Source organism: Rhinichthys klamathensis, unplaced genomic scaffold (assembly GCF_029890125.1).
Source record: "Rhinichthys klamathensis goyatoka isolate OS25496 unplaced genomic scaffold, OSU_Roscu_1.1 h1tg000064l_1, whole genome shotgun sequence".
NCBI lineage: Eukaryota > Metazoa > Chordata > Actinopteri > Cypriniformes > Leuciscidae > Rhinichthys > Rhinichthys klamathensis.
Window position 1 is genome coordinate 1,431,016 of NW_026606607.1, and position 21,485 is coordinate 1,452,500.

Genomic DNA, 21,485 nt, shown 5'->3' on the forward strand with positions numbered 1-21,485 from the left:
TATGTTTCAGAGGTAATCCGCGCATGATGGGGCTCCAGTGAGCATTACAGATTTCACACAATATTATATTATAAAGTCATATAATATTACATAACATAAAGCAATGTTATTTAACTCTAATCCTATTTATTCTCTTCTCACACATTGTAGATGTGCACTCAAAAGTTTTTTGAATGAAAATGGTACATTTTCTATATAATGTATTTCTATAATAAAATGCATGTGATACATCTCACAACAATTTTTTTTCAACTTTTCTGAAGAGACTCGGCCGTTTTATATGATTAACGGAAGCTCAAGCATTTTCGCTTGACGTGTGTGAGTTCCAATGAGGTTCATTCTCATGTGTTACGCATCACGTTTGAGCTTCCGCAAGAACCAATGAGGTTCATTCTCATGTGTTACGCATCACGTTTGAGCTTCCGCAAGAACCAATGAGGTTTATTATCTTGTGTTACGCAGCACGTTTGAGCTTCCGCGAGAACCAATGAGGTTCATTATCTTGTGTTACGCAGCACGTTTGAGCTTCCGCAAGAACCAATGAGGTTCATTATCTTGTGTTACGCAGCACGTTTGAGCTTCCGCAAGAACCAATGAGGTTCATTATCATGTGTTACGCAGCACGTTTGAGCTTCAGCGAGAACCAATGAGGTTCATTATCATGTGTTACGCAGCACGTTTGAGCTTCAGCGAGAACCAATGAGGTTCACTATCTTGTGTTACGCAGCACGTTTGAGCTTCCGCAAGAACCAATGAGGTTCACTATCTTGTGTTATGCAGCACGTTTAAGCTTCCGCAAGAACCAATGAGGTTTATTATCTTGTGTTACGCAGCACGTTTAAGCTTCCGCAAGAACCAATGAGGTTCATTATCTTGTGTTACGCAGCACGTTTGAGCTTCCGCAAGAACCAATGAGGTTCATTATCATGTGTTACGCAGCACGTTTGAGCTTCCGCAAGAACCAATGAGGTTCATTATCTTGTGTTACGCAGCACGTTTGAGCTTCCGCAAGAACCAATGAGGATCATTCTCGTGTTACGCAGCACGCTTGAGCTTCCACAAGAACCAATGAGGATCATTCTCGTGTTACGCAGCACGTTTGAGCTTCCGCAAGAACCAATGAGGTTCATTATCATGTGTTACGCAGCACGTTTGAGCTTGCGCAAGAACCAATGAGGTTCATTATCTTGTGTTACGCAGCACGTTTGAGCTTCCGCAAGAACCAATGAGGTTCATTATCTTGTGTTACGCAGCACGTTTGAGCTTCAGCAAGAACCAATGAGGTTCATTATCTTGTGTTACGCATCACGTTTGAGCTTCCACAAGAACCAATGAGGATCATTCTCGTGTTACGCAGCACGTTTGAGCTTCCGCAAGAACCAATGAGGTTCATTATCATGTGTTACGCAGCACGTTTGAGCTTGCGCAAGAACCAATGAGGTTCATTATCTTGTGTTACGCAGCACGTTTGAGCTTCCGCAAGAACCAATGAGGTTCATTATCTTGTGTTACGCATCACGTTTGAGCTTCCGCAAGAACCAATGAGGATCATTCTCGTGTTACGCAGCACGTTTGAGCTTCCGCAAGAACCAATGAGGTTTATTATCTTGTGTTACGCAACACGTTTGAGCTTCCGCAAGAACCAATGAGGTTCATTATCTTGTTACGCAGCACGTTTGAGCTTCCGCAAGAACCAATGAGGATCATTCTCGTGTTACGCAGCACGTTTGAGCTTCCGCAAGAACCAATGAGGTTCATTATCATGTGTTACGCAGCACGTTTGAGCTTCCGCAAGAACCAATGAGGATCATTCTCGTGTTACGCAGCACGTTTGAGCTTCCACAAGAACCAATGAGGTTCATTATCTTGTGTTACGCATCACGTTTGAGCTTCCGCAAGAACCAATGAGGTTCATTCTCATGTGTTACGCATCACGTTTGAGCTTCAGCAAGAACCAATGAGGTTCATTCTCATGTGTTACGCGGCACGTTTGAGCTTCCGCAAGAACCAATGAGGATCATTCTCGTGTTACGCAGCACGTTTGAGCTTCCGCAAGAACCAATGAGGTTCATTATCTAGTGTTACGCAGCACGTTTGAGCTTCCGCAAGAACCAAAGAGGTTCATTATCATGTGTTACGCAGCACGTTTGAGCTTCCGCAAGAACCAATGAGGATCATTCTCATGTTACGCAGCACGTTTGAGCTTCCGCAAGAACCAATGAGGTTCATTATCTTGTGTTACGCAGCACGTTTGAGCTTCCGCAAGAACCAATGAGGTTCATTATCTTGTGTTACGCAGCACGTTTGAGCTTCAGCAAGAACCAATGAGGTTTATTATCTTCTGTTACGCAAAACGTTTGAGCTTCCGCAAGAACCAATGAGGATCATTCTCGTGTTACGCAGCACGTTTGAGCTTCCGCAAGAACCAATGAGGATCATTCTCGTGTTACGCAGCACGTTTGAGCTTCCGCAAGAACCAATGAGGTTTATTATCTTGTTACGCAACACGTTTGAGCTTCCGCAAGAACCAATGAGGTTCATTATCTTGTTACGCAGCACGTTTGAGCTTCCGCAAGAACCAATGAGGATCATTCTCGTGTTACGCAGCACGTTTGAGCTTCCGCAAGAACCAATGAGGTTCATTATCATGTGTTACGCAGCACGTTTGAGCTTCCGCAAGAACCAATGAGGATCATTCTCGTGTTACGCAGCACGTTTGAGCTTCCACAAGAACCAATGAGGTTCATTATCTTGTGTTACGCATCACGTTTGAGCTTCCGCAAGAACCAATGAGGTTCATTCTCATGTGTTACGCATCACGTTTGAGCTTCAGCAAGAACCAATGAGGTTCATTCTCATGTGTTACGCGGCACGTTTGAGCTTCCGCAAGAACCAATGAGGATCATTCTCGTGTTACGCAGCACGTTTGAGCTTCCGCAAGAACCAATGAGGTTCATTATCATGTGTTACGCAGCACGTTTGAGCTTCCGCAAGAACCAATGAGGATCATTCTCATGTTACGCAGCACGTTTGAGCTTCCGCAAGAACCAATGAGGTTCATTATCTTGTGTTACGCAGCACGTTTGAGCTTCAGCAAGAACCAATGAGGTTCATTATCTTCTGTTACGCAAAACGTTTGAGCTTCCGCAAGAACCAATGAGGATCATTCTCGTGTTACGCAGCACGTTTGAGCTTCCGCAAGAACCAATGAGGTTCATTATCTTGTGTTACGCAGCACGTTTGAGCTTCCGCAAGAACCAATGAGGTTCATTATCTTGTGTTACGCAGCACGTTTGAGCTTCCGCAAGAACCAAAGAGGTTCATTATCTTGTTACGCAGCAGGTTTGAGCTTCCGCAAGAACCAATGAGGTTCATTATCTTCTGTTACGCAGCACGTTTGAGCTTCCGCAAGAACCAATGAGGTTTATTATCTTGTGATACGCAGCACGTTAGAGCTTCTGCAAGAGCCAATGAGGTTTATTATCTTGTGTTACGCAGCACGTTTGAGCTTCAGCAAGAACCAATGAGGTTCATTATCTTCTGTTACGCAGCACGTTTGAGCTTCCGCAAGAACCAATGAGGTTCATTATCTTGTGTTACGCAGCACGTTTGAGCTTCCGCAAGAACCAATGAGGATCATTCTCATGTTACGCAGCACGTTTGAGCTTCCGCAAGAACCAATGAGGTTCATTATCTTGTGTTACGCAGCACGTTTGAGCTTCCGCAAGAACCAATGAGGTTCATTATCTTGTGTTACGCAGCACGTTTGAGCTTCAGCAAGAACCAATGAGGTTCATTATCTTCTGTTACGCAAAACGTTTGAGCTTCCGCAAGAACCAATGAGGATCATTCTCGTGTTACGCAGCACGTTTGAGCTTCCGCAAGAACCAATGAGGTTCATTATCCTGTGTTACGCAGCACGTTTGAGCTTCCGCAAGAACCAATGAGGTTCATTATCTTGTTACGCAGCACGTTTGAGCTTCTGCAAGAGCCAATGAGGTTTATTATCTTGTGTTACGCAGCACGTTTGAGCTTCCGCAAGAACCAATGAGGTTCATTATCTTGTGTTACGCAGCACGTTTGAGCTTCCGCAAGAACCAATGAGGTTCATTATCTTGTTACGCAGCACGTTTGAGCTTCTGCAAGAGCCAATGAGGTTTATTATCTTGTGTTACGCAGCACGTTTGAGCTTCCGCAAGAACCAATGAGGTTCATTATCTTGTGTTACGCAGCACGTTTGAGCTTCCGCAAGAACCAATGAGGTTCATTATCTTGTGTTACGCAGCACGTTTGAGCTTCAGCAAGAACCAATGAGGTTCATTATCTTCTGTTACGCAAAACGTTTGAGCTTCCGCAAGAACCAATGAGGATCATTCTCGTGTTACGCAGCACGTTTGAGCTTCCGCAAGAACCAATGAGGTTCATTATCTTCTGTTACGCAGCACGTTTGAGCTTCCGCAAGAACCAATGAGGTTCATTATCTTGTGTTATGCAGCACGTTTGAGCTTCAGCAAGAACCAAGCACGTAACCCCCCCCCCCCAGAACGCTTATAATATATATGAGTCATATGGTCTGCAAGTCATGTAGACTGCTTTTATAATGTTTTTTTTTTTTTTTTCTTGATAGCTATAATCAATATGAATCATTGTATGGACAATGTCTCCTCTTTGTTCCATGGGGAAAAATAACAGCATACGAGTTTGGAGCAACAAGAAGTTTTAAATATTAGACTAATTTCTGTAGATCAGACATGTTTTAAATATACAATGCAGTACAACACATAATTTCATTCAGTATCATTCACAGTCACAGCGCAGTCTACAGTAAATAGAGACAAGGTATGGATGGTCTTCTAACAGGGTAAGAAGGAATCACATAATATCATTCAAAGAGCAGACTGTAAGTGGTGTTAACAGCTACACACAGCAGCACAGAACATGCAGCACATCAGCACCTCACAGTTGTAACTCCTGCTCCTGTAATGTGCATATAATTGGGGGTTTTTCCGGAGTTTGATAGCAAATACACAAATAGAGTGTTGTATATGGAATGTTGCATGCACAGTATGCACACGGTTTCCCCTCAGGCTATCTGAATTCTCTGCTGGAGTTCCCAAAAGAGCAGCAGTGCTTTGGGAATTCAATCTGTTCTCTTAGCATTCCCAGAACTTTACTGACAATATATTCGGTTTCATGATGCAACTGGATGGTCTGTGATTGAAGTGAATTTTTCTTGGATCCCACTTTTGTTAGACATGGCTATAAATGTGGAACAATTCTCATCTTTCATTCGTTCTCATTGATTGATGCACCCCCCACCGATGATCGCTGTTCTAGTTAAAACAGAATTTCTGTGATGTGCACTGCAATGCAGAGTAAGATATGTGTTTATTGATCTTGATCTGTCCTGCTCTGGCTACTCTTTCTAGTACCACCGATGCTCATCACAAAACTGCTATACCAACACGTATTTATACTCGAGCTGGTTCCCCAAACAGATTTAGTATCATGAAGCTGAAATAATTTATTTAAATGGTTTATTTATTGCTGCAGTGTCACCAAAATTGCTTATTAATTTGCATACATGCCACTCTTGCTTTGCATATGCTCTGAAAGGTCACTGATTGAAGGAGAGTATGTGAAGTCTGCACTGCTGAGAGATGCCTGTCTGATTCTGAGAGTGGAACTGTCATGTTTCATTTGGATCAAATTACTAAGTGTGTTTGTGGTTGTGACATTTTCTCTGCCAATGATATGATAATGACAACTGGGAGAGACAGTTTGCAGGTAAACATGACATCTTGGCTGAAGTCAAAATATAATTAACAGCAAGAAAATGACTCAATTAAAGCGGCTTTTTTGAAGTTAAAATACTTTCTCTAAAAAAAGGAGAGACTGCTATAAGTATGGTACTGTTAGGATTTTTTTTTTTTTATTCTGTTTATATTTTGTGCATGTATTTGACCTATATCGAGATCAAATGTTCAGTTTCCTGCAGTGTAATATAAAAGACATTGCAATCTCTATGTAAAAAGAATGGTTGCATTGACCCCACATAAATTAATTAACACCTTTTTTTTTCACTGAACATTTGTGTTAGTGTGAATATGACGTAAGTCTTATTAGTAGAAAAATTTAAGTATTTCATTATGTGGTGTGCTGTGATCCCTTTGAGCAAGAAATAACAAACATGAATCAGTCATGATCGGGTTGATGCTCCCTTCAATATTACTTGAACTCAATGATGTTGAGTGTTTTCCTAGCACAAACTGCTATTCCGATCCTTCCATAATACTTCTATTGGGTTTAGGTCGGGACTTTGACTTCCTCTACATTTGTTCTGCTTTAACCATTCAGTGGTAGACCTAGTTGTCTTTCTGTAGGGTAACCTTTTTAACACAATATAGAGTCCATTGTTCCATCAAAGATGTTAAACGTCCTGGTCCAGTGGCAGTAAAGTAGCTCCAAACTATTATATTCATACAGTTTTGGGAGAAAGCATTTTTCATTTAAATAAAGTACTATTTTTGACTTATTCTTACAAAACATTATTACAGGTGTCTGATTAAATCATATAGTCTCTGGAAATCTTTCGGTGGGCAGCAATGTTCTTCTTGTAGAACAGGGGCTTCCTACTTACTGTCCTGCCATGCACATCATTTTTGGTCATTGTTTGTCTGATAGGGTCAAATGCATTGGACTCATGAACACTTACCCTTAACCAACATCTTTATTATCAATTTCATAATTATTGTCTTAATTGAAGAATGGTTAACGTACGTACTGCTGAATGTACTGACAAGCTAAACTAAAATGTCATTGCTATTGCAACTTGTTGAAGTTTAGTACATTTAAAATATATTAAAATTGAACTAAGTAACTTTTTTATCTTAACCGAACAGCTTTGGAGTCATTGTAATGTTTATATTACTGATTTCGTGTTGAATGGTGGTCGTCTCGCACCCCCCTGGTGCCTGTGAGCCGTAAAACCACCCTTGCAACTTTGGGCCGTCGATCCGCTGGCCTCAGTGTTAGGAAGTATCGTGTGATATCAGGTCTTGCGAGGTAACGAATTGCTTTACGGCAAAAAACAGATCTGATAAAATGAGCATCAAACAGAAATAACCAGGCGCCGTATACATGTGGTGTTGGGCGCGCGCAGCTCTTAAAGGGGCCATACCTTATTTCCACTCGTTACAGCGTCCATCCTACTGAACAGGTACCGGTGTACAGGGGGAGGGGATCCGGCCGTGAGTGCGAGCCATCTCTGCGTGAGTGCTATTCACAACAGTACAAGTACTCCACAGCGACTCTAGGGGTCGCTGTTTGACAAAAACGGAATTCCTACTTAGTGCTGCTTTAACTGTATGGGGATGTTTACAGGACACCATTTTCAACTAAAAACAGAAAACATCTTATGTGTTTTGGCCGCTCATTTTCACGACAGTGGTGTTTTGGGGTAGCATGGGTCCGCCCTCCTACGTACTTCCACTCAATTTTCATTTTCCTTCAGTACTACGTCTGGGATTGTGCTGTATTCTTTGGTTTTCTCCGGTCAATTTTTTACCGGTCCAATCAGTGAAGAGAGGAAGTGGCTGAGAACGATGACGTTGATGTCAAGCGCTAGTTTGAGGAGTTATACGTCCCGACCAAACGTTAGCGATTGGATATGGCAGATCCAGGGTGACTCTGGGCAGATCCAATAGTTTTAGACTTCAACAGAATACAGAATAATTCCTCTTCAAGGAAGTTAACGCTTGTCAATGGAGCGAGGCCAGACTCTCTGTACAAATGAAATGTACGAGAGTCTGATGGGACCAGGCTAGTTTTGTGGGCCTGAAAACGCAAACTTTTGAAAACGGGTTTTTGAATACAATAACATTATCTTCTCCGTGTAAACTCGTGATTTAAGTGTAACAAAGTGCATTAAGAAACGTGTATTCTTTTTAAGTAAACTTTACATACAGGTGTGTTTTATTTCAGTAATATATGATATGCTTGCACTTTTTATACTTTTAAGATTTGAAGTTCACATTTAATTCAGTTAATCACACTTCTTTTTCACAAGAATAGGTTTTATAAAATTTTTTTTAGATATTGAATATTCTTGCAGAAATGTACATATCAATCCAGTTGAAAGTAAATGAAAGTTTTAAAAGATTATCTGTAGATGTCTGGATTTTTGCTAATGATTCAGTTTGAATAAGAAAAAATGAAAGTGTTTTGATGGATATGCTCATAGAATGCTTTTGTAAAGCAATTAAAAAGATCGTCTGATGGGTTTTGAATATGTGCAGTAGATAGTTAATTATTGACTGTTGTTGTTTTGTTGGCCTTACAGTTGCTCACATTCATAGTCTTTGCACTGCCTAAAATCAAGTTCTAGACCTCTTCTACCTGACGCCTGAGGTCTACAGGAATGTTTATGTCTGTAACTGCCGTGACCGTTGTGTTCATTGGCTGATGGCAGCCTTGGCCACTGTTCCTCACAGTGTAATAAGGTATATGTAAGGACAACACCATCAGTTTTGTCCCTAAGGTAGGACACACATCATGATATTATTATCTTCATGACAAGGTGTGACAATGGCAGGAACATAGAGGTGTGAGGGGAAACCTGTATTATCTCTGAAGCCTTGGAGGATTCAGTGTATCCTGTGGAGAGTGCCACATTGTGTGGGTTGTGTGTCCACTCAAATGAGGCTCAAGAGGAGTTTGACGAATTGTTTTGTAGAAGCCATGTCATGACACTATACTGGAAAAGAGAGCATCTTTACAAAGAAGAAGCAGGATTCATGCATAGAGAATATTCTACAGAGGCACCCTAGTATAAAAAAGTATACTTTATTGTATTTAAAATTCAAGTTCGAATAAGACCCGAGTTCGAGTCCTGGCTGGTGGACCTTTACCGATCCCTCTCGCTCTCTCTCTCTCTCTCTCTCTCTCGCTCTCGCTCTCGCTCTCGCTCTCGCTCTCGCTCTCTCGCTCTCGCTCTCTCGCTCTCTCGCTCTTTCTTTCTTCCATCTCACTTCCTGTCCTAAGGCAAAAAAGCCCAAAATAAATCTTTAAAAAAAATGGTATATTTAGAATTATGGTATATTGCTTATATGCTTCGAAGACACTCGTAATGAATTTGTAATGTACTTGTAACACAAATAAAGTACACTTTAATATCACTAATCAAGCATGTAATTAGTCCCTACACAGGCATATACTTAAAGTAAACTAAGTATACTTGAAGTTGTTCCAATTTAGCACACAAAAGTACACCAAATACACTTAAAGTTATGCTTTACTATTCAATTCAATTCAAATTTATTTGTATAGCGCTTTTCACAATACATTTTGTTTCAAAGCAGCAAATTTACATATTGTTTACACATTACACATAATTTACAAAAAAATACATATTGTTTCAAAGCAGCAAATTTTAAATTGTATTAATTTTTTTTTACTACAATTTAATTACAACTAATATACTTAGTACACAATTAGTTGTTTCAAAATAGCACACTTCAAGTTAACTAATCATTAACACACTTATACTAAATTCGTCTGGCTGCAAGTATACTTAGCTTTTTTTTTTTCACCAGGGCTAGGAGTCTATATGAAATATTATAAAAATGCTAATATATTTTAGGTAAGTATATTATATTTAGTAGTCCACTGATACTGATTTTGTGGCTATTTCGTTGTGATGTGTATGGTAGCTTGTTTCCTCCACGGAATTATAAAAAAGAAAAGAAATTGCAACCTTTTATCTCAAAATACTTCTCACAATTCTGACTTTTTTGCCCTAACAATTGCAAGTTTATTTCTCATAGTGATTCATTCTCATTCTGACTTTTTTTCTTGTAATTCTAAGTTTATATCTTAGAATTGCTCGAGCTATGAACTTTGAGGAATAAGGTCAGAATGTTGAGGTATAAATTCACAATTTTGATTTTATTCCTCGCAATTACGAGTTTTATCTCGTAATGCTGACTTTATTTTTCGCAATTACGTATTTATAACTATTTTTCAATTCTGACTTTTTTTCTTAAAATTGTGAGATTTTCGAGGAAAAAAGTCAGAATTGTGAGATAACAATATTGCAATTACTGTCCTATTTTATTTTATGTGGCGGAAAGAAGCTTCCATAAAAATGACGCTAAAAAGGCCGCTAAAAGTCCGTTGATTCTGTAGTTCCGTTGATTACGGTGGTTATGTCGGTTGTATCGTGGCAGTTCAGAAATGAAATGTCCGGTGGGAGGTACTAAGGGGATGTCTAAGGCCTCGTTTACACTGTCAGTGAAATGTGACCCAATTCCGATTTTTTACTCGTATGCGACACAGATCGGATGTGTTCTATGACAGTGTCAACAGGAAAAAAACGCATGCATTCGGATATTTCGAGATCGGTTTCAGGCCTCGTTCATATGTGGAAGTAAATCAGATATGTGCCAATGCGATTGTCATGTAAACAGGCAGATCGGATTTTCCGAGGCATTAGGCTACGTCTCCGCGGTTTAATGACGAGAGAAACCCCGACGCGCATCTGCAAAGGGACGGATGGCCCGACAAAACATTGTGTCGTCGTAGGAGAGGAATGTGGACACATGTTGACACAACATATCAAAGGTTGGCTTGCTCATCCTAAAATTTCGGACACACTGCTCCTCGTTAAAGCCCGCCACGATCTCATGAAAGTGCGTTTATTGGACGATTTTTTTTCACGTGCCATTTACGCCAAAAATAGTTTTTGCGTGCATGATACGCACTTTATGGCGTTTAATACGCACGTTTACAGTGCTTATCATATGCAAGCAAAAACTATTTTTGGCGTATAAATGGCATGAGAAATTAAATTTGTGCTATAGATACTCACTTTTATGAGATCGTGTTGTGTTCCCACCTGTCCTGAGATCTCGCTGCGCGTTCGTCCATCTGAGCAAGAAGACCCCTTTAAACATGCGCGATGTTTCAGTCAAGTGTAAACACATGACTCGGATATGGGTCACAATTTAAAGAACGTGTAAACGGACGGTAAAAAAAATCGGATATAGGCAACAAATCAGAATTTGGCATCAAGACCTGCAGTGTATACAAGGCCTAATGCTATTTCTTGCATTCTGACCTATTTACACTGTTAAAGAGTTGGATTCTCATGCTAAACATGGCCAAAGTTTCAAAAAACGAGTTGGATGTATGACGGAGTATTTTTTTTGTGCCAAATACACTCCATCAGGGTTCGTATAAGGTTCGGAAAGTTTTTTTTCGAGAATGGCCCTATATGACGTCATAATGGGCGGAATTCCTTGTATGGGCCCTTCTTCCGGCAGAGGGAGTGCACACATCAACCAGAGCGAGAGCAAGAGTACGCCCATCAAAGTACTTCGTTCGTTGCTCGAGAAAGAATTTACATTTTTGTTTTTAGTAAATCAACAATGTCACCAAAGAAGCGCACTGTAAAAAAAAATCGTGATTTTAACGGTAAAAGAAATGACCGTAAAAATGCTACAGTGAAAAACTGTTAATTGGTTAACAGAAAGTTTCCGTACTATATACGGTGAATAACTGTGATAGATCTAATCGTACATTAAAGGGTTAGTTCACCCAAAAATGAAAATTCTGTCATGAAAATACTCACCCTCATGACTTTCGCTCATCTTAGAATCACAAATTAAGATATTTTTGATTAAATCTGAGCGCTGTCTCACTCCTCCATAGGCTTCTATGTTATTGAAACTTGCCGGCCCAGAAAAGTTAGTAAAAACATTGTTAAAATAGTCCAAGTGACTACAGTGGCTCAATAAGTTTATCAAGCGACGAGAATACTTTTTGTGCGCAAAAACAAGCAAAAATAACGACTTTATTCAACTATTCATTTTCTTGTCTATGGGCCTCGAGTTAGTTCGCGTGGTGTAACAGCGCAGCGCTTCTGTGTTGTACATCAGAATGTAGGCTCACTATTGGCCGACGCTGGTCATGTGTGTGATGCGTGTGACGTACAAAACACAGAAGCGTTGCGCTTTTTTAAAGGAATCTTTTTACAGTGTGTGTTTTTGGTTGTGAGGGAAAGATAACCTTGTTCAGCTTCCAAAAGAACCCAGAATTAAGGGAACAATGGATGCAGTTTGTTTTCCCGGGATGGCAACGGAGTTGTGCATGTGTTTGTTTGTTCTCGGTGTTGTGCCGATTTCTGACCCCCGCCAAATTATTACCCCCTTAGTATTGGTTGGTTTAGGATTAGGTGTGGGGGAGGGGAGGGGTTAGGATTAGGGGTGTGGTTAAGATTAGGCAATCAGGTAGCGACTTCAACGAGGGAGGTAATAATATGGCAGGCAGTCGAAATTCGACACAACACCAGCAACAAGGCCCAGTTCAACGCTGGATTTGCAGATTGTTTTAAACTGTAAGATGGAGTGGTCCCAGCGATAAAAGATCCCGGTCATTAGTCGGAGCCACGGGCGGTTAGTAAAACTGCATGAAATGTCTGTAAAATGTCTGTTTTGTTGGCAATCAGCGCGCAAGTGCATATCAACGTATAGTGAATCAAAAGTTATCCAGGGATAATGTGATGATGTATTGTGTGTTTAAATACATTTGTTTAGCCTCTCCTCCATAAATGTCCATTTGTTTATTCTAAAACCACTCCGTGCTCGTGACTCTTTAGCTCCGCCCACGGCACGCTTCCAGGAGCTCGACTGTTTTCGGAAAGAATCGGTACAGCTGTATCTGTCTTTTATAAAACTAAAGATATGAAGGATGCAATACTACTCTATATAGTAAAAAAGATTAACATGAAATTGGCAGAAACTGTGTATTATGTACCCTTTAATGCTCTGCACGTTTGAAAATAACATGCCATATACACTCAAACATACCCTAAACCTAACCAATAGTGTTAACAAAGGCAAACATGAGATAAAAACGCTTTTGCTGAGGCAACCATGTCATTTTATCTTACTTCTACAATTCTTTCAGCTCTTTTATTCAGACTCAATCCCAAGCGCTCCACATCAAGTGCAATACTGTACCAGATACAGCTATTGAGAAAGTTTATTACGTCAGAAAAGCTACATATAGAGAGCTAGTTATGTGACGGAAATGTCAAAACTTTGGCTATTAGTTTACAAATCATTCACGATGGTTAAACTAATTTGAGGTCATATCATAGTATTGTGCAAGGAACCACGCACAAATAAGTCTTTGAGAATCAATAATCTGCCAATAATATATGTGTAAATAAATAATTGTTTTACTGCCACCATTGATCATTTTAGCTGGAAACTGCAGTGAATTTTATGTATACAGAAGGTATGTTTCTGGCTAGTTTCTGGAGTTTTGCTAAATGTTGGTAGAGCCTATACTATGTTACAATATTGACTGCTGTTCAGTAGGATACATGTGAGTGCCGTTTGGGACAGGACCTTTGGCTCTCCCATGAGGATTGCCTGTTTTAGTAAGGCAGGAAGACATGATTGGTGGCCTGCCGTGAGTGAAAAAGGCAGAGTTTTTATACTGTGTTTGCATTAAGGTCTGGGTCAATTTATTGAGTTCATTTTTCATGCTGTGTGTTTTTTTTATCAATATTTTGAGTACTGCAGGGATTCGTGAAACCGGGAAATAGCAGGGAATATTATGTGTGTAATTTTTCAGGGTGGAAAAGTCATTTAAAAATATATTTTATATTTAATAGATATTTTCCCCAAAGATTCTATGTATATTCTAAAATATTTCATCAGTCAAAAATAGCTATTTGTGAGTACATAAATTGATTTTTAAAACTTTTATCCAGGAAACGACCTGAAAAGTTGTGGAAACTCATTGGTCAAAAGGTGGGAGACCTGATACTTTTTTGTGTGTTTTTTATTCTTTTTTATGATTATTTTTTTTTTTTTATGAATTAGTTTGGGGAAAAATAGTTCAGTCACATTTGCTATACCTGGAAAGAAGATATCAGATATGCTATTCTGCACTTTGGTTAATACTACAATTTTGTTTCTTTGCCCCTGCTGGCAAGCTGTAGCAGCAGTTAACCACTAGAGGTCCCTATTGTAATACATTCATATAGAGAAAGGTTTGGTACTGTACATTTAAGACATGGTTTTGCAGCATATGCTGATTTTGCTTATCGGATGTGACCGTTTAATAAGAAAATGGTTGTGAGGGTATGTCATCAATTGAGTCCGATGTACATAAAAACTCAGATAAAGAGCTGTAGATTCTTATTTGATTATGTGCAGGCAGAATTACTGCCGTTCGCTGAAGTTAACATTGTGCATGACTGTGCATATATTGAGCTATATAGCTAAGCTTGACTTTAAAATAGGGTTTTGGAGGAACATGTTTATGGTGTCGGAGGAAAGGACAAGCATCCCAACAAATCAGCATAACAGGAGTGGATATAGGAGAGGGTATCTTTGTTGTGGTACTGTGCTCACTAATTATGTCTTGACAATTTCCTCTGAAAATAAGAGCAAGAATGAACAACACCCACCCGCTGTGATGAGGAAGAAGTGGCCCCAAGTGCTCTCCAAACTTTTCCAAAACTTTTAAAACGAGCACTAAAGAACACCTGCTCGAGGAAATCTGAGTCTCCCATGACTTTCCCAACATCTGTTAAAAGATTGCGGTTGTAAACCTGAGTGGTTCCTCCTTTATTCTCCCTGGAAAGACACACAGTCCATTTCATTCTCAGTTTTACCTGGAGGCAAGTTCACAAGAGTTGTATATTCACCATGAGACTATATGTCATAGTTTCCTGATTGCATTCAGAGATTGGAAGCATTAGAATGCTTCACTGCTTGCATGATAAACATATGGAAGTGGTGGCTACTGGCTAGTGGAAGAGTTTGGGGTTTTCACAAAGTCAAGGTGTAATAATTATACTTGAATGTTACCTCAACTCACGTGGCATGTTCAGAGGCTTTTCAAATTAAGAGATTTATGACAATAAAGCAGGCTTTCAAAACTACTTTTCTTGACAGAGGAGACCAGAAAATAGAGACTTAAGGTTGGATTCTTAGTAACTGAAAATAATCACCTAGTAACCATCCAGAACAACCTAGCAACCATATAGCAACACACTGACATTGTGACAGTGAATTTGCCAGGGCAAATACCATTTGAATTTCCTACAGTTCCTCTTTTAATGCTATGACAGTAATGTGGTTTTTTTTGTGTGGTGCTGAAGTGCTGGACAGTTCCTGAGCAAAATAACACCCGAAAATGTCCTTTGTTTTCTACTAGACGCTTGGTTTAAGTGAGATGACTCACTAAATAGACTGTGTAAATGCTGTTTGTGAGAGACGCTGACTTGCATTTCTCCATTCTTACTAAAAAATCTGTTTTTTATCAGTTCAAGGGTTATGTTTAGTTATGTTAGTTCATTGTGTTTTGGTTTGGTTCTGTCCTGTATGTTGACCTTGTGTCCTAGTGTGTGCCTGTTACTCACTACATGTTTTTCATTTAGTTTCCTTGTTTACCCATGTGCATTTAAACCTTAATTTTTGTATGTTCATTGTTCTGTGTTGTTTTTCTTTATGTGGTTGTGTTGCTACCCATGATCTCCTGTGTATTCCACTGTGGAAAATTGGATTGACTGTTCTTTGTTCGAGTTCTTTATTATGCACTTTATTAATATAGCCACTCGTGACAATCGGAGATGGAAACCTTTTACCAGGTTTTTACTCTGACTAAAATATACCTAGATTTTACGTTTCATAAAGAAATGTTTAGTTTTGCTCTGCTATTTGCCTTGCTAATGTATCCTGAGTGGTTGTTAGCATTTTGTCATGCAGTTGTCAGGATGTTTTGAGTGGTTAAGAGCCTACCTTTAAGGCTATGTGATATTCTGGCTTATAGATATGGCTCAAGTCCGTCCTTCAGTGTAAGTCTATGGGATTTCTGCACCCATTATATTTTTGACAATCTTATATCTAGTTTCTTGGAAAAGTAATGCATCACATGTCATCAGCAAGCTGCACGATTTGAGGAATCACTCATGTCTGTATCAGAAATGGTGCAGAATGATTGTTAATATCAATGTTTAAACAATGTATGTTTATATCAATCAATACATATATCAAATTTTTTTTTTTTTTTTTAAATAAGAAATAATTATCTGTTCTTTTTATTTATAATGTTAATGTTTATGGATTAGTGTGTTTTTGGTCAGTGTACGTGGGCACCAGAGTCCAAGACACATTTCCCCATCGGAGACAATAAAATGTATTGAATTGGATATCATGGCCATATGAGCAGTTGTATAGTAGTGTAACACTGTAAATAGACAGAACCCAAACACTGACTGCAATTAAAGAGTTAATTTAGTCCACAGAAAACATAAATCACAATAGTACCATGATGGTAGTTGAACAAACTCAGGGTTATAGGATAAGTTTTGAGTTGACAAACCCAGACCAATCCAATCAGGCTTTGTCGGGATCCTCAACATCAACGCTGATCATCAACTTTCTCTGTCAACTCCGGCTTTGATCCTGAGTTTAGGAGTTTCGGTGTGACATCAGTAGTGAACAATGAAGTAGGTGGAATTAAGAATTTTTATAGCTTTATCTATTGATTCTAAAGCTTATTTACACTATTTTAAATATATTTATATTCATCAACTAAGTGCTTAATAAGTTATAAACTAAAATTGTACATATGTAATGGAGGGTGTAATAATTACGTAAATATTTAAATCGTAAAAAAAATTTATGATAAATAAGCAGGCGATTTTGTCTTTAAAAATCATTTGTTATGTAGTGACCTTTAATTTGGAGCAGAAACAGGGGGAGTGTCTTTATTGCATCAGATATATGTCACTTTGCTTACAGCTGATTGGTCCAATTTTGGTCTGAGATCTCTTACCCAGTACATAACCAGCCCTGCAGCAGGTTACCCGTGGAGCGTAAATTACTATGGCGAATTGTTATGGTGCCAGAAACCCAGGGTTGGCACAAACTAAACTGAAACACTGTCTAGCCTCCTAAACTGGCTCATGGTATAGGCTGTCAATGGAGGGACAGAAAGGTCTCAGATTTCATGAAAAAGATCCTCATTTGTGTTCCGAAGATGAACGAAAGTCTTACGGGTTTGGAACGACGTGAGGGTGAGTAATTAATGACATCATTTTCATTTTTGGTGGATAGATGATGAATAAATCCAAACAACAGATGAGGCTGACTAGAGTTAAGGCACCCACACACTACAAGATAATCAGAACGATTTTGGGCCCAACTCTCGCCTTCCGACCATCCTAGGGAAAGTCCCGATTATCTTGATGGTTCTACAGATTACATTATCAGATTTTTCAGTAATGTGAGGTGTGTTAGAGTGATTGAATCTGCTCGGAAGAACGTCGAGGCTGCACCATTCTCAAATCCTGTTGTGAAGGGGGAGCCCCGAGGACAAACCTTCACGCACTCTGTAGATTGTGCTCTATATATTGTCATGTGGAACGATACCCAAGACGGAAAGCGAGCTGACGGAAGATGGAAGCATATCTTTTTTCGTGTTCACTGTCGGGATGTTTTTTTGGAATGGAATCTGTGTGTGGTGTGCTGTCTTGGTCACATCGCGGCATTCCACGCACTAGAGGAACAATACTGTTAAATCTGTTTGGTTTTTTTTATCGTCATGTTTGTGGTCTCTCATATTTTGAAAATCTGATATTTGGCCAGCCTTTAGACGATGAACTTAAATAGGAAGAATTCAGTCAGACAGTCCAATCTGTATAATCCAGGCTGGTTTGTGATCAACGTGGAATGAGATAAAAGCACCAAGAGACGGAAGCAACGCCAATAAAGTCTAGATAAGAGAACAGCACTGTGAGACAACAAACTGACATGGAATGAACACACACACTGAGGTATATAGAGAAAACAAAGGTGAGGAAGGACTTGATTAGACTCATCAGCTGATAAATTGCTATAGATGCTGAACGAGTCAGCCATGCCCACAAAACAACAACAGCAATGAATATAAGGACATGACCCATGACAAATAGCGATGCTTGGCAAACACCATTAAATAAGCTCATTGAAGTTTATGGTGGAACGTCAAAAGTTAGTGGAGAGAAGCTTTTATCCTGTCTTCATTGCAAAATGATAATTAAATAATACATGTTTCATTGTGCCTCTTTATTTTGAGATGGGATGAAAACGTGAATTACTATTCACTGATATAGATGCATATCATATAATTTGTTATATTATTCAAACACATAGTAATTGGAAAAGTTCTGCAATCAATAAAAGAAGCTGTGTTGTACTTTTGGTGTTTTCTTTTAAAGGGAAATTTTGTAATTTAAAAAAAAAAAACGAGGAAAAATCTATTATTACCTAATTTATTTTTAATCTTTTGATTTGTACACAACTAATCTACTAACCTCAACTGAGAGTGGGGACTTGACCCGGGCTCAGAGGTGATGGTAGTCACGCTGTGTTTTGCATTGAAGTGTATCCCATAATTACAGTGGCAAGATTATCCAACAGCGCAGCAGTGAGCTCATTCAAACGTGCCAGCTATCGAGCGTTAATTCATTACTCAGTCTGCTCCAATCTATAGTTATCACTGGAGGTTCCATAGCACAACTTATTGAAATAAGCATTGATTTTAGAGAGCAGTCTGCGGTGGGGTGGAGTACTTAATTTATTGTTTGCAACGTGCCTAATTATTGCTTTTGAAGTGTTTTCATTCTCATTAACTAAGTCTTTTTTTCAATGGCTGGAGAGGGGAAACCACATCATCAGCCTAATGCAATGCTCAGTAAAGCTGTCTGACTCATGCCTTTATAAAATATTTCAGAAAATATGTCAGTAAAAGCTATATGTTTTAAAACTTAGCTTTCCCTTAAACCTGTAAAAAATAAAGCTACTGCAAACCGTAGTTAATCATTCATGTTGCATGATTTATTTAAATATTCTCCTCCCATACATTTTGCGTCTGAAAGGCAAGCACCTTGCAACAAATGCATAAGCAATAAGGTCCGCCGCGAAAATAACTGTCCACGCCTTTTCATTGCTAATTTTTCACTTCATGCTTTTATTAATCCTCACAGTACTTTTTTAATGCCAAAAAAAGGGTTTGCGCTGGAGTGAACATGAGCAAAATCTGCGCGGGGAACTTTTGTGGCCCTCAAGCCAAACTCAAACGTGATGATTCCTATTGAAATGACTGGATTTCACTCGTGAAATTTCGCAGAGCAATGGTAAACGTGACCGACCCTTACGAATCAGTTCATCAGAGACTGGAAAGCACTGAGGGACAGTCACAGATAACTTAGGGAATTAGACCTTGAGTATAGAGACACAGCAAGAGACAGAGAAGACCATTTATAATTCACAAGCTCAGACACTTAATTAGCCAAGCAACTTTCTGCATGTCAACTAACGCTGTGTTCTAACCAGACGTGACCTGATGAAGCGACAAGCAATAAAAGCTATCTTTCACATGCAAGTCTGAGGTGTTTGTCCTTATCAATCACAACCATGACAAGTGATGACGAACAGGACATTTTGTCACATGGTTTCTATTTCTACCTAGATGTGCCCTTGCAATGCGGGTAAAACAACTACTACAAATGATAATACAGTCAAATATTGAAATATGTATAGTCAGAATACCTAGCAGGTTTTGAATATAAAATATGCTTTTTGCTTTATATGTTATACATTTAAATGATAGTTAATAGTTGTTGCTCAATAATTTGCTATATATGACATATGTGAAATGTATTAATTTAATTTTCAATTTTAGTTTAGAAAATCTGCAACTGTAATACTCTCACAGAGCAAATGAACATGTTTCGTTTTTTACATTTACATATCTGTCAAGCACCCAACAGTTCAAATAAATGCAAATGAACCATTTCTCAGTATCATATCATTTATGCATAAAAATCAAATGTTCATGGAATGATATAACTATACAGTATTAATAGTCTAGTATTTTAAATTACTTGATGACATGGAATATGAATGAGATTATAATTAAAAAGGTCTTAAATCCAATTTCAAATTCAAGCAAAAGGAGGATCAAGTTCCCAGTGGTGCCCATGTTTTTTTTAAATTAAATCTTCAGTAAGCACATGTATTCAAACTAGGGTTCACCATATTTTGAAATTTTTTTTTTGTTGATTTTGTCCATAAAATGAAAGTGAGTGGGGTCCAAAACAACAATAAACAACTGTGATGAAAGAATTATTATTATTTATATATATCTTCTTTTATGTCCCTAAGATGAAACAACACGAGGGTGAGTAAGTGATGGCTGAACTTTCTATTTTGGGTGAACTATACTTTTAATTGTCAAGATTATCTAATGGCTATGATGGTCATTTAGAAGGATATATTGGGTCAGGCCAGGACCAGGCTGGTCTCTCTGGCTTTGACTCAGACAGAGGAAGGCATGTTGCTGTCTCACACACCAATTCACTGCCGTCACCACAGGCTGACAAACACGACTGATTGAGGCCTCAAACCCAGCGGATCGGCTGCATAAACTCTGCCTAATGAATTCCTGCCCGGCGTTTCTCCACCTCTGCCTCATATTAATAGTGATTAGTGACACTTTTGTAAGCTAATGCAGATTGCTGCTGGGGAGAGAGGGTGATGGAGGTGATACTTATGCAAGGGAAAGAGCAGAGAGGAGCAGATGAGAAGCATCGCTGCTGTGGTAGACCGCCGCTGGGTCAATGTTGTCGTAAAACCACTAGACGGACGATGTGATTTATTGTGTGTGCAGATTGTGCTGCAACAGCAGATCTGCAAACTATTTGATCAGTTGCTATGGTTTAGCTCAGGCCCTACTGTAATACAGCATAGAACAGGTGCTACGGCCATATCTGTCTGTCTGTCTGTCTGTCTGTCTGTCTGTCTATCTATCTATCTATCTGTCTGTCTGTCAGCACATATCTATCTATCTGTCTGTCTGTCAGCACATATCTATCTATCTGTCTGTCTGTCAGCACATATCTATCTATCTGTCTGTCTGTCAGCACATATCTGTCTGTCTGTCTGTCAGCACATATCTATCTATCTGTCTGTCTGTCAGCACATATCTGTCTTGTCAGCACATATCTGTCTGTCTGTCTGTCAGCACATATCTATCTATCTGTCTGTCTGTCAGCACATATCTGTCTTGTCAGCACATATCTGTCTGTCTGTCTGTCAGCACATATCTATCTATCTGTCTGTCTGTCAGCACATATCTATCTATCTATCTGTCTGTCTGTCAGCACATATCTATCTATCTATCTATCTGTCTGTCAGCACATATCTATCTGTCTGTCTGTCAGCACATATCTATCTATCTGTCTGTCTGTCAGCACATATCTATCTATCTGTCTGTCTGTCAGCACATATCTATCTATCTGTCTGTCTGTCAGCACATATCTATCTATCTGTCTGTCTGTCAGCACATATCTATCTATCTGTCTGTCTGTCAGCACATATCTATCTATCTGTCTGTCTGTCAGCACATATCTATCTATCTGT

General features: G+C 39.2%; 1 protein-coding gene across 1 annotated transcript in view; it reads left to right on the forward strand.

Moving 5' to 3' along the window:
- dpp6a (dipeptidyl-peptidase 6a) overlaps positions 1–21,485 on the forward strand; it is a 480,936-nt gene that overhangs the window by 1,293 nt on the left and 458,158 nt on the right. The gene's annotated exons all lie outside the window — the stretch shown is intronic.